General features: G+C 34.9%; 1 protein-coding gene across 3 annotated transcripts in view; it reads left to right on the forward strand.

Annotated features, from left to right (window-relative positions):
• Window positions 1–15,182: 15,182 nt before the first annotated feature.
• The window catches only part of LOC145668037 (cyclic AMP-dependent transcription factor ATF-2-like), an 86,994-nt gene continuing 83,306 nt past the window's right edge, over window positions 15,183–18,870 (forward strand). The window contains exon 1 of one of the 3 annotated variants that reach the window (XM_081735506.1): window positions 15,183–15,577. The gene's annotated coding sequence lies outside the window, so the exon portion shown is untranslated. Of the gene's footprint in view, window positions 15,578–15,617; window positions 15,863–15,976; window positions 16,050–18,870 lie in introns of those variants that run through there. The other 2 variants (XM_081735507.1, XM_081735508.1) reach the window with 2 other exon arrangements.

The raw sequence follows: 18,870 nt of genomic DNA on the forward strand, positions 1-18,870 counted from the left end.
TCGTTTGTACCTTTTGGTTCTATATAATACGTTGAATTTATCTGGCTACTTTTCGAGTCACTATAATAAGCATCTATATATAGTAGATTTGTTCTTTGATCTATATATTTGGAGCCATGATGATTAGATTTTAATTTTCTTTTCAAATCTTCTAAGGTAATTATGGGATATAACCTCTCCAAGTCTTGATCTGAATACAAAAATTTGGAATAAATATTTTCCATAAATCATGAACCATATATATATTATTTTTATCATTTAAATATATTTTACTAACATACCCCTAAGTTCACGCTTATGTTTCTTAAAATAATCTTTAATTCTATTATGTATAAATTCCATATTTATTTTAAAGAAACTTTTATGAAGATATTCATAAAAGCCATTAAAATATATTTTTATCATTTTTATTATATACACTTCATCGCCAAAAGAATATCTATCACTTAAAATTTTTAAACCTTAACACATAAATGGCCGCAAATAACGGAATAAGAATCTCGTATTCGATCGTCATTGTAAAATAGATTTTGATTTACAAGATATTGTATTAACGGTTTAGGCGGGACTCCTCGAACACGTACTTAATATCCTTATCTTTCCAATATAATATTCAATGTGTGCAAATATTTTCTCATTTATCTAAATTAACAACACCACATTCGTTTCTGTAAGTTTCCTAAGTAATTCATCACTTATAAACACTCCTCGAAAGTGCTTTATCTTTAATTCTTTCACCAACCTCTCTATGTCGAAGGTAGTTAATGGTTTTAGATTTTTGATTTTCTACCACCACCTCGTCTTGCTTCCATTGCTAAATTATGTCGTTTTTGTTCCTCTAATTCTTGCTTATTCTTTTTACATCAATAACAGTTTTAACTACAGCTGCTGATCCAACCTGCTAAAGAACCTAAAGCTTCAACTACTGCGAAAATAGCTGGTGTCGTAAATATAAATCCACCAATATGTTCTTTAGGCGAACTCTTAATCTTTTTCATTTGTGCAGTAGTTAGCCTTAAATTCATACCTTTTCCTTCTTTCACCTTCTTAGCTTTATCAATTACTTGTTCTTTTGTTAATATTTGATCAATCTTTAAATTCTCCAGTTTGTTTTGAGCAATAAAAAACGTGAACCTTTAATAGAACACATATTTCCTATTTATTTAATAGAAAATCTTTGTTTGTAAAAATATGGTTGTTGTTGCTCCACCAAAATCAAAGTATCATTCTTATCTGTTATTTTTGTTTCAAATTCATCGATCTTGTTTCTTGTTAAAGGAAAAAATAAAGAAGTAGGTTAATATATAATACTACGTTTAAAGGCAGCATTTGTTTTAAATGTTGCTATTACTTCTGTTTCTCTGAGTATAATCACCACCTTTAACGATCATGCCATCAGCTACATTACAGTGAGCATTAATTATATCGAAAGAATTAAACTTTGGTGATTTACTTCCAATATATGTTTCGTTCTTTCCTAATACTGGTAAATCCTCAAATCCAAGAACAGTATTTAAATTTCCTATTACATAATCACTATGGCCTGTCTGTATGTTTACTCTATTTCTTATCTGATCTTCTGTTAATGTTATATTTACAGATTGAGACTTTAAATAATGTATTATCTGTAACATTTGGATTTAAATAAATGCTATTAAATGGAACTAGTCCTATACTTATACCGTTTTTACTGTTATCTAATTCATAATGTAGTTTATTTTTTCAAAATAGAAGTATCGCTGCTTGACTTCAACACCTTAGCCATGCATTATATAGTAAATGAATCAATTTGATTTGCCTAAAGATATTTCAAGAGAAAAAGTAATCAAATTAATAGAAGATATCATTCGAAAATTAGAACATAGCTTAAAGAAGAAAAGGAAAAAATTACGTTATATTAAATATTCGTATTACAGCTTAATCACTTTACCATATTATTATCAGCAACAATTGGATATTAATGTATTTATCCCTATGACGGTTTATTCAATTATAACATCTTTAGCTACAGGTAGTGCAGTTATTAGTAGGGATGACCAGAACCAGCTCGTGGTGAAACCGGTTTTCGGCTCTGAACGGATCCAGGTATGGAACTGAACGGAACCGGTTTTACCGATCCAGGTGTGCAACCGGTTCCCAATATCCGGACTTGGAACAGGATTTTCGGATCCTGGTCTGGAACCAGTTCTGAAAACTGTTCCGCCGGAAGCGGAATTTTCTGTGACCATCCCTACGCTAATCCCAAGCTGGTGGCAGGCTGTGAACAGTGTGCTAGATGAAATGGTGGAAGCGAAAGGCGGGCGCCCAGCCGGCGGCCACATGTCTCATTTGGCTAAACAAACTGGGTAACTGGCAAACTCATTGGCTAAACAGCCACTTTCAAACTCATTTCGTTAAATACCCACTGGTGGACCAAAACTTTTTTCTGGGACTCACAAGCGGGTCTGGGTGGGGAGGGCACAAGCGCGCGGTCCTCTTTGCAGTGTTTTGAAGGTGAACTTTGAGCCTCCTTTACTGGTCTTTGTGAGCTTTCGGATCCAGGTCTGGAACCGGTTCCTAAGGTCCAGTTCTGGAACCGGGTTCTCGGATCCAGGCTGGAACCGGTTTCTAAGATACAGTTCTGGAACAGGGTTTTCGGATCCATGCTGGAACCGGTTCCTAAGATAATGGTTCTAGAACAGGGTTTTCGGATCCAGGCTGGAACCGGTTCCTAAGATACGGTTCTGGAACCGGGCTTTCGGATCCAGGTCTGGAGCTGGTTCCGGAACTGGTTCTGACAACCCGATCTTCAAGAACTGTTTCCGGCGGAACTGGAACTTTGTGTCCATCCCTAGTTATTACAGCATTGTCTTCTAAACTTAATATTAATAAGAAAGATGAATATAAGACTATTGTAAATTGTATTATCTCCTTTAAAGAACAATTAGAGATGATAATAACATGAATGGTGACATGGATGACAAATATATTAAAGATACTGTTTATAAGATCAAACACACACTTAAAAATATAAAAACATAAGGGTCCCTAATTAAGATTTGTTATATAATAAATGAGTAGGGATAAGAAAACTACTAATTGGGATGTGCAAGAAATAATTAAGGAGAAAACGACTAAGAAGAGAAATGGAGAACGTATACCTGATGATATACGTTGTCTTATTGTTGGTCCATCTCCTTGTGGGAAAACATTTCTCTTATTTAACTTTTTACTACAGCCAGATTGGTTAAACGATAATCATTCCTACATTTTATTCTAAAAGCATGAATCAGCCAAAGTATTAGCCACTACAAGAACTATTTGAAGAAGCTGAATTAAAATTTATGAAACAAATAGCAAAAGTTTTAAGAGGTAATGGCTCGATTGTACCTATTGAGGAATGTCAAAAATACTCTATTGTTGTATTTGATGATTATATTTTAGAGAAACAAGATAGTGATAGAAATTATTTTATAAGAGAAACGGATAAGCATTTAGATAGTTTATGTCTTGCATAAACATATTCCAAAGTACCTAAACAGCTAGTAAGAGATAATGTTAACTTTTTATCTTTATTTCTTCAATATAATATAATTTAAAGCATGTGTACAATGAGTTCTTAAGAGGAGATATGTCTTCCGATAAATTTAAAGAGATATGTTCTACTTGTTGGAAAGATGGTTATGGTTATAGTAATCGATATGACAAGGAAAGTAAATAATAACAAGTATAGAAACAAGATAAAACATTTTATTGACGTTTCCTACATGTTTCTTCACGTTTATTGGCGTTTGGTACACGCTTTTCGACGTTTCTTGGACGTTTCCTAGACGTCTTTTGATGTTTCTGACATTTTCTAGACGTTTCTTTACGTTATCTTTACGTTTTTGGATGTTTCCTATAAGTTTCCTAGACGTTTTTTTTTTGGTGTTTTCTAAACGTTTCTTCACTTTTTTTTAGAGTTTTCGAGTTTTTAAAATTGTTCACGTTTTCTAGATGTTTTTTGTCGTTTTTCACGTTTTCTAGATGTTCTTTGTCGTTTTTCACGTTTTCTAGACCTTTTTTTACCTTTCTTAGATCTTTTTGACGTTTTTCAGGTTGGACGCTTTTTTACGTTCTTCACGTTTATTGACGTTTTCCAGATGTTTCTTCAAGTTTATTGGCGTCTTCTAGACGTTTACTTGACGTTTCCTAGACGTTTCTTCATGTTTATTGACGTTTTCTAGACGTTTTTTGACGTTTATTGACGTTTTCTAGACATTACTTCACGTTTATTGAAGTTTTTTAGATTTTTTGATGTTTTCAGACCTTTGTTGACGTTCCCTAGAGGTTTCTTCACGTTTTCTTCACGTTCGTTCATTTCTTTATAGTCAATGGATATGATAGAAATTAAGAGGCACGTGAAGTTAAAAGAGTTCCTTATTAAATGTTTTAAAAGTTGGAAAAAAGAAAGAGCTGGAACATATGATAAGTACAAAAGGAAGAACAACCTGTAGTTGATGCTATTGAAAATTTAGGTGAGATTAAACAAGTAGTAAAACTGAACAGAAACTTAATAACAAAACTTGTTCCAGTTGTAAATAAGAGTGCGAGAGTAGATTCAAAATATTTTGAATCACCTCCAATGTATGGGAATTCTGTAGAGAAAGACGATTCGCCAGTAATTAAAGAGATAAAACAAATGAGAAAACTAACTAAAGATAAAGTAGAAGGAAGAGAGCCTTTAGTAACTCATTTTACTAACATTGCAGCGAGATATGCAAAAAATGATGTTGTATTTGGAATAAGATGTGTTGAGGAAGCAGGTAAAATAATAAATAAAATATGAAATTCCAATGTTAAAGTTAAAGGTGATGATTTAATAATGAATTGCAAAACCTAAAAAGGAACAGAATGTTTATGGGAGCTGTTAATCTTGAATATTAATTTAAAAATTGAGGATTAAGATGATTTAAAAATTTATGAACAAATAATAATAAAATCAGATGCTCTGTTTCGAAATTATGATTCAGATAATAAAGGAGTTGCATGTAGTAAAAGTGCAAAATGCAAAAATATTATAAAACCTATTTGGGAGACGAATATTAAACCAAGCTTACCTCTAAGTCTGGAGAAGGAATTAATATATTGAACTGCCCAAAGAATATATTTGGATGAATGATGTTCGAAAGTTAATAAATAGTTTGGTTGTTATAGATGGGAAAGAAAAAGCTAGTAATAATAATTTTTACAGTGAGAAAGGCGGCATAATAAGTATTATTAATAGCAAGCTTTCACAATTTATTCCTAACGATCCAAAATATATAGGTTATTTGGAAAGATAATAAACACATTGCCCCCAAAATTTCGGAATGATGAGAAACTTGGTAAAGGGTTAGTGAATAATTTGATTAATAAAATCCCATTTGAATTACATATTCCGGGATTTTCGTACTGTGGTCCGGGAACTAAGCTGCAATAAAGATTAGAAAGAGGAGATAAAGACATTAACCCATTAGATGAAGTTTGCAGAGAACATGATGTATAATATAGAGATAATAGTGATACAGCTTCAAGACACGTTGCTGATAAATAATTAGAAAATGAAGCTTGGAAAAGGGTGTTTGGTAAAGATGCATCAATTGGTGAAAGACTCGAAGCTTTGAAAGTTGGTTCTGCTATGAATGCTAAAGTTAAGTTAGGATGGGGATTGTAATTGTCTTTGAACGTTTTCTTTCTAGTAAATAGTATAAATCCAAAACATGTATGCATGTTATTGCTCATCCCGATTGTGTGTGCAACTGTCTTAGTGTGTGTGTGCGCCAATGTTGGTATATGGGATTTTAAACTTTCCTTCATAACTCCGGTAAATATTGAGAGATGATATCAAATAAAAACTATTTAAAAACGAAATTTTGCGATCTTCATGATTTTAAATACTACAAAATCCTCATTAATTGAATTCCCTCTGTAAAATGCTCTTCAGTGGATAGTTAATAAATAGAGTTGCCATATGTCGTATTTTGTACGGACTGTTTTTTTTGGGGGGGGGGTCTGCATCCATGTCCGTATCGTACAAAGCATGAAATAGGAAAATGTCCATATTTGACAGGTTTTGGACCAAACATCTTGAAGAATCCGACTTCGAGCAGTCATGTTCACTGAAAGAAAAGCTAATGCCAGGAGAATCATTTACCCGCAAACTGAGACAGGGCTGGATTAATCCACCTGGAGGCCCGGGACTAGAAAAATATGTAGCCCCTGCTGACTTCACCTGATACATTTCTGTGAAAGTAAAGTAGGGACGTAAAAGAAGTATGTTCCATATCATATTTTATTTTATGATGATGATTGTATCTTCATGATTCTTTTCAGATAGCCAGTTACAGATTTTGATCAGAATGGAGGCCGCTGTACACCTGGAGGCCTGGTGCTATAGCCTTCTTAAGACCTCCCTTTAATCCGGCCCTGAAATGAGAAAGAATGCTATTCCAAGTATATTATTGAAAGGTTTAGGATCCGAGCCATTGAACAAGCGCCGATGTATGTCCAATTACCTACGTAAAAAATCATACAAGACGCAACTGACGCAAGACCTGGCATGAGAGGTTAATAGCGACGGTGTCACTCATGATTTTAAAGATACTGTTTTAGAAATAAACGTAAACACAATTGCTATACAATGTGAATTGGAAGTGAAATATACCGGCTTGTAGAAGGAATCAGTGACGATTACAGTGTTCCTCAGGACATTGATTCATCGTTTATTTTTTTCTGTATCAAGTGACAATCATGATGAAATGGGTAACGAGAGTTGTTCCGCAGAGAGCAATGCGAATAAAACAAATTTAACCGATAAAGTATTTTTCGTATTCTGGCAAACTTTAAAGGTGTTATGTTTTTTATGGCCCACATGCCACGCTCCTGTACATACCTTGAAGCACAAAATTATAGGATCATCATTAAAAATTGCAACAAAACATAAAAGTGAACATATTTATGTTTGGGAATCGAACCACCATTAAAGAAAAGGTACTTAAGTGTTGTAGCAATTTAGTTAATCATCTATTTACGTAAATTGAATTGGTTTCGAAACTTTTAGCTCTTTTTGTAAAACGCTTGAAGCAAAAAACACGTTTTATAATATTATAAAAACTTTTGTGTAGTCCATCATCAGATATTATTTTCTACATGCAGATGACATTTTTAAGTCTTTGCAATCACTTCTGGAAAAGGAAATCGCACTTTAGAACGTGCCACCGCACCACTCACACTGGCGGATCCACGGGGAATGCGGAGGGGGCAACCGCCCCCTCCAAAGGGTTTTTGGAGCTTTCAGCATTTATCATTGGGAAATACTAATATGGTCTTTTCCCCGACCGATACAATCTGTGTAACAAGCATAGCAGAATCTAATCAAAAGGCATGGTACTTAATACAAACATATTTGAATTGTGAATACTTCTCTCGCTAGTTCCTTGGGACGGTCACCATAAGCCCCAAAGTAGCGAGAATATGATTCATTCGTTGGACGAACAGCTGTAGGAAGGAGGGTAAGACGGCTTACTTTGTACTAAAAATGTGTTATTGTGTCCTAGAAAAAGGATATGAAATGGATTTCAAAATTCCGAATTATAACCTCAATTATCTTTACCTTTAATAAAGAGAAATATAGAAAAGCTCTCTGAATCTAAGAGGAGATTTTTCGGTTGGTTGATTGATTAATATGTATTTAAGTCGTTTGTCAAAAGCGATGCTTTACAGAACAAGAATTAGAGTTTAAAGTTGGATCTGAACCACTGTAGTGCGTTCAATGCTCACTCACCGGGAATTAAACCACAGAACCTCATGCATCAAAGATCATAGGTACGTTCGCTAACTACTAGATCAACAAAGAGAGCCGTGACATTTGGGATTCAACACGGAAACATTAGGAAGTGACCAGGGATTTATTGTGACTTCAAATGGCATTTCATCTTTTCTTGAGAAATAAGAAAAGCTACAAGCTGTTATTGTAATTCATACATAAAAGACGATATCTTGAGTGAGTAACTTCGCACAGGCCAAACCACATAAGTCAGATACTTGAAATTAGGACAGTATATAAGATTTGTTACGTAGAGTATCACTAAGAAAGGATTTTTTTCGGGGAGGGGGGGATTCGAAGAAAGGAAGGGAGAATGGGGTGGAAATTATTTTAATAAGATGGTCATCTCTTCGAATCCGTTAAGACTAGAGACTTGAAATTTGGCATTTGGATTCCTCATTTAAAATAATTTGACACGCGTTTCTATGTTTTTCTTTTATATTATAGTAAAGCGGAGAAAAAAGAGATGGAAAGAAAAAGTGGCGGCGATTGCAAATATTATAATAAGATATCAATATCTAAGACTCTTTGAAGGTTAGAAATATGAAATTTCGTATATGGACTTCCCACTTAAAATAATTCAATACGTATCCTAGCGTTTTTGACATTTTACCTAGAAGAGAAGAAAGGGTTATTATTATTATTATTATTATTATTATTATTATTATTATTATTATTATTATTATTATTATTATTATTATTATTATTATTATTATTATTATTATAAGATGCCCATATCTCGGGATCTCTTGCGGTTAGAAACATGAAAGTTGGTAGTTTGATTGTTCATTTAAAATAATTCAACATGTGTTTGAATAGGGTGACCAGATTTTTTTAAATCCAAAAGAGTATATATATATATATATATATATATATATATATATATATATATATATATATATATATATATATATATATATATATATATATATATAATTGACAAGATGAATTACAGTACAAGTATGAAGACAAAATGAATTACAGTATTTTATCCAATGCGCATGCAAATGAGTTAAATACTTAAAACAGTTTTACTCACCATCATTCATACTTCTGCGACGATCTTGCTTTCTTGAATAAGTTAATGTTATCCTTTATTGCCAGTCTGAACTCTTCACAGGTCATGCTTACATTAATCTTCACTTTCATCACCTGTTCCAGTGTCGACACTGTGAGTTGACTTTTTTCCTCGCTCCAATAGATGTTAATAGCACTGAAGAGCCTCTCACAATCAACATTAGTGTCCGGTAAAGTAAACAAGAATTGCACGAGTGGCACAATCACTTTTAAATTTGACCCAGCCTGCACTAAATCTTTGTACACTATTTTCCATTTGCCCATCATTGTCTCTCTTTTCTCTCCCCATTGTTCAAGATGTTCTTGAACACATCTGGATATTGCACAGTAAGTGTTAAAAATGTCATTGTCACTGAATTCCAACGAACTGTCTACATGTTTTACCTGCTCATAGAAATATGCAAATGACTCCTGAAATTCTTCATAGGTAACTGATGTGTCAAGTAGTAAATGTTTCATCTTGTTTACTTCTTCGAAGAAACGTTGCGACCACATCTCTAAGTATGTTATCACTTCAAAGTAAAACCTTCTTGACACTGAGTAAGCATATTCCTCTTTTATATTCCCTTCTTTTAAAAGTTTCGTACGTAAATTTCTAGCAGAAAACGGAAAAAAAGTTTTGTTCAATTCTATCTTTGTATTTCCTCAGAAGTTCAAAATATTCAACAGAAACTTCAGTCGCTGTTATATCCTCTCTCTCTCAATTTTTGTAATTGTTTCAGTGAACAAGATTAGCTGAGCATGCAGGAAACACAGCCACAACTCACTTGTTTCGTCCCGAAAGAAATTGACTATAGCTACTGGAGCATTTTCATCACTGAAAAAGTACCGCTTAAGTGGTTCATACTGACGTATAATTTTTTCTACACACGGAAGCATAGACAAGAATCTCGTCGTTGAGTGATACAAAAGACCCTCATAATGACAGTCAATGAACTCACAAAAGCTTTTCAAATTTTCTGTCCTTACAGTAAAAATACTGAAATGGTTGTATAATTTAAAAACCAAATTCTCAACATCGATCGGCATTACTCTCGAACACGCCACAGAAATTCCATTGTGAAGGATATGAGCCCCACACCCGATAGGCAAAACATTTTTCTTCAACCTGCACTCTAGTTCGCTATGCATGTTTCATGTTGTTTTATTTTTTATGCTTCCAAAATTTACTGGTGCATTATCAGCTACAAAACCGATTATCTTATTCTCCAAACAAAACTGATGTAATGTACCCATTAATACGTTCGACATAGTTTCCGAGGTTTTATTTGATATGCTATGAATTTTTAGAAGACATGTTTTTACATTAATATCAGTATCTACTTCACAGTATCGCACTAAAACAGGCATGAGTTTGGTTGCTTTACGATTGGAAGCATCAAGCAATAACAGCGAAAGGAGCCTTTTTAACACTATTACTTAAAATATTTTCTGACCACACTCCTAGTTAACAAAGCCTCCGTTTTCGTTCTCGCACATGCAAATTTTTTATTCACTGTTGATTTCAAAAGTTTGTTAGTGCAGTTCATGCTTCTAAAAGAGTGGTTGTGCTTAACATTATGGTATGACCACACAAGTTCTAGTCGAATTAAATCTAGCTCTTCTGAAGATTCTGTGGTGAAAAAACTATCCAACTTACCTGTTTCGGAAGTTGATGAGCATTCAGTGTGCGTCTTAGATTTTATATGTTGTTCTATGTTCTATATCATATTTCCCTTTATTTTTTTTTATAGAAAACTCCTTCTTACACACCGTGCACCATGCTTTGTAAACATCGTTACTGCGGGCCCTTCTAATGCAAGGATAGCTTATTTCAAACGCTTGATTATACTGACATTTTCCTCGCGACATTGTTAATCAAATAAATCCTCCCAATCCTCGAATAATATAATTGATTGAGTGTACGTACGCACGTTAATTAGAATAATAATCACTGCGCGATTCCCACTACCAAGAGCTGACTCGCTTTGAAGGGAAAACAAAACTCCGTGCCATGAACTGTACGAATACCATATATAAATTCCGAAAATATAAATCATTCCAGGTGCTCAATCAATTTAATAATTAAAACGTTGAAAGTTTGGATAAATCTATCACTTTAATTTTGCTGTCTAAAATAGTTTAAGTAGTTGTTATTATTATTCTTTTGCAAAAAGAAAATTGGCAACCCTACAATGCAACGAGGACGAGAAACGCAGCACAGAGCAGCGGGTCTGCTACTACGAAGTACTAAACTGCGTTGTCAACATCCTAGTTTTTACAGGTAAAAAATGCTATTTTCAATGGGAAAATGCATTAAACGTTAAATGAAATTGAAAATATCACAAAAGAGTATAATTCGATATTTTTGAGAAGAAAAAAGAGTATAGAGTATATGAACTACGAAAAGAGTATAATACTCTTAAAAAGAGTATGTCTGGTCACCCTATGTTTGAACGTTTTCTTTTACACTTAACGTAGAAGAGAAGGAAAAAGGTTCATTAAAATGCCTTACGAGGTGTTTGAATTTCGTGACAGTTTTAGCTTTCCTATTCTATTTGAAAGACAGAAGGAAGAACGCGAAATATTGTGCCACAGTACCACGTAGGAGCATTTGCTTTATTGTGCAAGGCCGTATGCCGAGCAGATTGGGGATCTGGGGACGAACCCCACCTAGACGAAGGCAAGTATAATATACCTAGGTAATTTTACTGTTGTTGTAAGCATAACTATAATTATACTATGTTTCGTGGACCCCACACAAATATAGAGATAGATTAATTTTGTATTAATTTTTCTAACTGCTGTCCCGCAATTGTTACTCAAAATATAAATGATTAGAGCAAATTGTACACTCTTTCGTTAAAATGAATGTTATCGTCAATACAGAATTTTCTTTTGTGCAATACTGTGCTAGAAGTGCATCTCATATGTTCCGGTGACTGTGTGTGAAGTGAATCATGACACCGCCACGCCTCCGAAACGAAAGTATGTATTTAATTAAAATCTACAGAAAAAATACTTCCATTACAAAAAAAAAAAAAAAAGTTCGGCTCCCAAAGTAGAATCTGGGAATCTCTTTTACACCCACCCCCCTCCAGCCCCGGATTCATATCAGTCCCATTCTTCCAAATTAAAATTCTGGTCACCTTGAAGCTAGGCTCACCTTCGAGAAAGCGAACCGCCCCTCCCAAACGATCCTTCTGGATCCGCTAGTGACCACTCACAAACGAAATGCTTGACATTGTGTGTATGGAAGCCTGCTCTCGCAGCTTGCCCACGTATGACGTCATTACAAAATCTTTTTTCCTCTGTTACACCCTAACGACTAAACGTATCGCGTTCAAACATCATTCTTTTTAGAATTTTCAATTCTGCAAATGTAATTTGTAAAAAATGCATTTCTAAGTCGAACTGTTCCTTTAACAAAGTGTATTGAGCGATGGTGTGTGGAGAGTGGCCCTGGAATGGGGGCATTATAAGATAGAAGAGTTGTAGATGTAGTTATACTTTATGGATGAAACTATAAAGTCTTGCGCTTTAACTTAAGTAAGGTACTGCGGAGGTCAGTGAATGGTGCGCTAGAATTTATAGAGGAACTCTGTGCAGACCGGTAGCCAGCCCCAAAATTTAGGGGGGGGGGCGGTAGAAGTTAGGGGGTCCCGACTCAATGATATTATACTTCATCACCATATAATAGTTCATTTGCAAGCCTACCGTGAAATTTTATGGGGACCAGCCAAAGTTAGGGGACCCCGTCTCCCTTGCCCCCGTGGATACGGGCCTGGCGCTGTGGTCAGTGAGAGGTGGAGAGAAGAGGTGCGCTAGAAGAAACCCAATCATACTACTTTAAATGATTCATTCATATGTTTATACAGAAATTGTGCGCAGCCTGATGACGTTTAAAGCCCCATTGAGCATCTCTGACATTCTATATAGTGACAATATATACATTGTTTTAAAGCTTATGAAATTTCCAACAACTTTTATTCGAGCACTTTTTATTTTCATATTTCTACTCTGTTAAGTTGTATGAGGCGATGAAAAGAATATGTCCTGTAATACAGATCCCAATTTTTCACTCCCTCCTAAAGTTATGCAAAAATGGTTACTCGGAGAAGAGTGATAATAACCTGTTACATTGCCTTCAATATTAGAACTATAATAAAGAAAGGATGATCCTTCTACGCAGTGTTGGGAACTAGCGTAACGCAAGTAACGCGTTACTTGTAACGCGTTACTTTTTAAGTAACGTTTCCTAGTAACGCGTTACATTTTTTCCAATGTAACTGTAACGGTCACGCGTTACATTTTTTCCAATGTAACTGTAACGGTAACGCGTTACAAATTTTTAAGTAATGTACCTAGTTTGCGTTACTTTTTTCGCGTTACATTTCGGATGAGTAACTACAATATATGTATGTTTTTTTTCGGAAACAAATGTTTCTTTCCTGTTAGTAAATTTCTCAGAATGAAACAATCGAGCATGAACTACGTATGTCAGTGACCGACAGTTACAGACACACAGAGAAACAGATAAATTTGTAGTGCCACTTGCTGTTTTTTGAAGATGAGGACAGCCTTTGGGAAATCACGTGTACTGATTGCAAGCACCTGGAAGATTTTGTCGTAGATTTTGACAGCTCCAAATCAATGCATTCAGTGAGTGAACTAGGAGTGCAATGATGCCGGTAGTCTATTTTACTTTAATTGGTGTTGTTTTTATAAAGATGGAGAACAAAAATATTTTACTGTTCGAACATTTGAAAGAATACTTTTTTCTTAAGAGCTGAGAATGATGGTGAATAGAATTTAAAAGTAAAGTGTCTGAAGTGCCCCGGCGGAAAATATTTATCAACAACTAGGGTGTCATAATAAACGATTTACAGTAAGGGGTTAATATGAATAAACTGTTTTGATGAGCAGACCTACTTTATTACTAAAAAATAGTTTGCTGATGGTATGTGATATTGGAATTCTTTCAGATCAGTTTGCTTATCCTCGAGTCCCGTTGATTATAGAGTAGTGTAATGTTTCTCTATATTCTTTATTTTTAATTTTACATAACAACATTTTTATTATTATATAATTAGCTTAGCAGAATAATTATAAGCAACCATTTTTTCTAACGCATAGGGATGAGCACGAGTCAAGCTAAAATTCGACTCGACTCGAATTCAAGTCGAGTTTCAAGTCAAGTCAAGGGTAATATGCTCGAGTTGAAATCCAAGCCGATTCAGTTTTTTTGCGTCGAGTTTCGAGTCCAGTCGAGTTTGATAAATGGCTCGTTCGTTTCAAGTCGTTTTGAAATCATGGCCTGATTACACAGGAAAACGAAAGGCATGAGAAATGTAAGCTAAACAGTAATATGGAATACTTTTAGTGTTGCTCACGAGATGGGACACTACTTGCATCTCGTCTCGTCCCGATAAAGAGACAAGAGATTTTTTTATAACAAGCTCAGCTCGGCTCGGCTCAACTGAGAAGATGGCTCGAGCTGGCTCGGCTTGGTAGGGATGAGCCATTTGCTCGGTTCAGCTCAATGAGCCGAGTCGGTTGGGTGAGCTGTTGGCTCGGCTTACTTCTCGGTTCTGGTCGATAGTGAATGAGCTGTGAGCCGAGCTGCTCGACTCGTTGACAATTCTAAACCCGGGCCGAGGAGTTTTGAAGATATTTGGCCAGTGCCCTATAACTTTTAACAGTGTTTGACTCGAGGCCGAATACTCAACCTAGACCCTCAACCCAAATTCAGAAGCTCGTGAACAATGTCCTTGACTCCTAGACTTCACGACTACCGAGGTTGGCAATCAACTATCTTTTTAGTATTCAAATACAAACCGCCTACCTTGCTTTTTATATACAGTGTTATTATAATTAATAATAATAATAGCGGAAGTAATAGTAGTACGGAAAATTGAAGTCATAATTTTTTTTCAGATTTTTAAAGTTTTGGACCTAAAAGTAACGCGTTACTTTCGAAGTAAAGTAACAGTTACTTTTGGGGGGCAAGTAACGCGTTACATTTTAAGAGAAAGTAAAGTAACTTGTAACGCGTTACATTTTTACAAGTAACTTACCCGACACTGCTTCTACGTTAATTACTTTAGAAGTTATGTGGCATAAACTAAGTGCATGTGAGAAATCCAAGATGGCAGACTACAGTATTAATTCAAAATGGCGGGAAACCGGCAATTGGATTTTTTTGAATTTTCTGGAGATTAATGGCGAAGAGATCACGAAGAAATTCCAGAAGGTCCCATCTTTTCATTCTAAATGTCTACCTCAAACCTGATCTTGACTGCACTACTAGTAGATAATCTCTTGCAAGCAGTGAGTCACTGAGGACCAAAGGTTCTTTGAGAAAGTCTACATTTCATTACGTATGGGATTGGGTCAAAGCTATGTAAAATATGCGTTTTACTTTGCGTTAATCTATTGCATTGCGCTCCGCAGATTTTTGGAAAGTACTACGAATGTGTCCCTTTCATTAATGTGATTGGAAGGTTGTGGTGTCTATTCTACTGCAGCTGGCAACTATGGAAGAATGTTATGTTTCTGATTCTTGAATTACGTACCGTTCTGCTTTGTTGTCTGTTTTGCACTAAATTATGATTTATTTACGTTGTGTAATTGACGGTCATCAATGACAATCTTCGATATACAAGTGACTGAATCATCTATTTTGATAATCTGTAGGCAAGTACTAAAAAGTCAGAGTGTAGTTATATAATATATGGATTCAAAAAATTGTAAGAGTGAAATCAAATACTTGACGGAAAAAGATTAATATTTAACTAATTTCATCATAAATAAATAAGAGAGAACTAACATATAGTGCAAGGGTAAATGCTACGTAATCCTTCACAAGAGAAACACTGCACCGTGCTGAATGATTATACAGATCCATGCATAAATTCATGAAATATATAGGGCTATCTCTTTCTGCATTCACTTTTTATACCTTCAACAACCATTTTTGAGGTATGTATTTGCATTCTTCGGTGCAGATTCACTTTAATTGGGTTTTGTGCAGAAGCACCAATCAGCTTATGCTTGGTGTCCACTAAAAGCACAAATGCTATCTAACCGAGTCGAGGCAGGACAGCAGCAGGGGTGGCCAAGCGGGAACAGTGAGATGCTTCCGTAGGGAACAGACTCGTCAGCGATGGTGAGTACGCGTTTGTACAAAACCACTGTTTTCACGACAAAGAAAGGTGATTCGTCCCTCCCTTTACGCTTATAGGCCTACTTACAAACCTGAAATAACTTACGGTTTACTATACTCTTTCGTGCTAATGATTTGTAACAATTTCAGAAATTTGTAAGTACTTTGCCAACACGTCAATGCTTCTATTTCTTAAGTCTTCGCCTTCGTGTGCCCTGAATCACTCTCCTTTTCTTTATACAGTGTGCAACTCAATGGCTACAAAGAAGATAATGTGTGCAACATGTTACATTTGATTCAACGCACCGATTCGCCGTCCATACGGATACCAGGCTAATGAATCACCGAAAGTTTCCGCGTGTTGCAAATAGTACCCACTTCTACATAACTTTTTTCATATTAAACATATATTTGCTGCCAAACTTACACATCTAAACATCACATAGAGACCTCAAATCATTATTTCATTTCTTACCTCATTTCTCCTGTAAATTTTCCTAATTTTTTATAAAAAACGAAGGGGCAACTCTAAACTTAACCCTTACATTTCAATTTCTGTTTTTCTGTGTTGAAGCTGTGTCGGACGTAGCAACACAATGTACTTCGATTATTCAAATACTGGTCTATTACAATATTATTACTATTTTTTGTGTAAATTTTAGAAATTGTCCATCCCTCACTACTTACGTACCAGGTTCGACTTCCATTAATGTATATTTATGTACATACGCATCTCACAGGTAAGAACGCGCCATATTTTTATTATTTACACAGTATTCTACTAAAATATTGCTACAAATTTCTTCTGTAAATTTTACAAATCTGTGGATCCGTTGCACAATGTTACACTTTATATATTTCCGCAAAGTACTTGAAATGGTAGGAAAAAAATTGCACTTATTTCTCACATCTTGTTTGAATTTTCTAAACATACATTAATGACGTCAGATTCTGCCTACTCCTGCTGCCTAGCTGTTTATTTGGCATTTATTCCGTTAAGCCCTGTCAGCTTTTCACTATGAAAATATTAAGTTACTGTAAATGAGGTTAGATTAATTTGGTTTCTTTCACTTATTTAATACATAGGTTTGGCCCCGCGGGGTTAATTAGAACTTGACCATTTATTTACGTATTTTCTGGGCCTATGTTTAGTTGAAAGGGGCCGGGTTTTTTTTTTTTTTTTTTTTTTTCAAAAAATGTTACAATTTCGCTAATTTGTGTTAGGGCTAACTACTTGCTTTATTGTATTCATATACCTTTATGTGCGCTCTGCTGTATTACGCCTTTCCCATTTCTACATGTATTTCTATTCTGTTCTTAAATGAATCACAGATGAATTATGTTTCCAATACTTAAACTTATTTCTTCTCTAAATCTAATACTTTTTACGTATCCCCGCCCTTCATCTATACAAGTCCCGTTTTCTGGGTGCAGATATTTCAGTACGTATCCGTATACAAATAAGTTACATATTTTCTTCACAAAATCTACTCTTAGTTCTTTTAAGCATTGTTTGTTATAAGACAGAGTTAAATTATGTCTTACTATGTGGCAAAGAGTACACGTTACATTTCGTATTTCTACTTTATTATACATTGAAATGTAAGATCTTGACGTAATTTGATTATTTATGCAATCTTATTGTGAAATCTATTGATATATTTCTTCCATTCAAAATTTTACAAATTTCTGTACCACACTAAAACAGGATAGTACCGAGTCCCGAAGGGCGATACTTTGTGGGGTACAGTCGAGCATTGTTAGAATCAATTGGCATTTTTCTCTCTCCTATTACATTTTACACCTCCTAGACAATGAATTACTAAGACATTAAGTTACTAAGACAATGAATTTGAAACATTGATACATTATGCTTTATTATCAGTTTACTTAATATGGACTCCCTACGCGCCTTCAGTAGTCCAAGATTAAACTTAATTTCCCTCCGCAATTAGTCACCTTACAGAGATGATCCTTATTAACTTTTTCGTTTGTCTTGATGCATAAATTTCATATAATTGTAATGCTCCATTTTCTTTGTGTGCTAAGTTTATAATTTCCCTGTAAATTTTGTAAGTTTTGGGGACCTTAATAGCGAAACTTAACTATTTCCTTTTCCACTTACGGTATATGTAACTTGCATTTCAGCTTGTTCTGATACTTGTATACGAGGTCTTTAAGTTCAATCATTACTCACTACTGCAGCATATACATAATCACGCAGAGTACGATTATTTAGTTTTTTGATACTTCCGTGGTTTTGGAATCATGAGTTACAGAGCCTTCTCATACCATACGTTATTTCACCTCACTCCGCATACAGTGTGTAGTGCTTTCCTTAAGGAAGAATCCGTGCTTAACACCTTTCAGTTTTATTCTACGTACATACGCATCTTACGAATAAGATATCATAAATTTGGATTACTAATAAGTAAATTTGGATAAGTAATATTACATATGTCTTCTGTACGTTTGGTTTGTAAAATATGTGGATCCGTATAATCGCTCGGCAACATTTATGCTTGCGACGCTCGCACACGTTCGGGTAGGTAATATGGCCCATATACTATGCATAAATTTACGACTGTAGGCCAAGGAAAGCAGCTAATGAGACCGGAGCATAGCTCTGACAAATAAAATGATTCGCGAGACATAATTACATAGAAAGATTTATCTTGTGAGAAGAAAAGACCAGAAAAAGGAAGGAGCAAAAGAACACCTGCTGCTTGAAAATTCTTATCTGAGCAGTTTTTCGCATGGCTTTTATGGCAAAAGTTAAACAAGCTCTAACTATGCTGGCGTAAAGTTATGGAGTATTCCATAC

The sequence above is a fragment of the Thermobia domestica genome, chromosome 13 (assembly GCF_964235325.1).
Source record: "Thermobia domestica chromosome 13, izTheDome1.hap1.1, whole genome shotgun sequence".
Classification (NCBI taxonomy): domain Eukaryota; kingdom Metazoa; phylum Arthropoda; class Insecta; order Zygentoma; family Lepismatidae; genus Thermobia; species Thermobia domestica.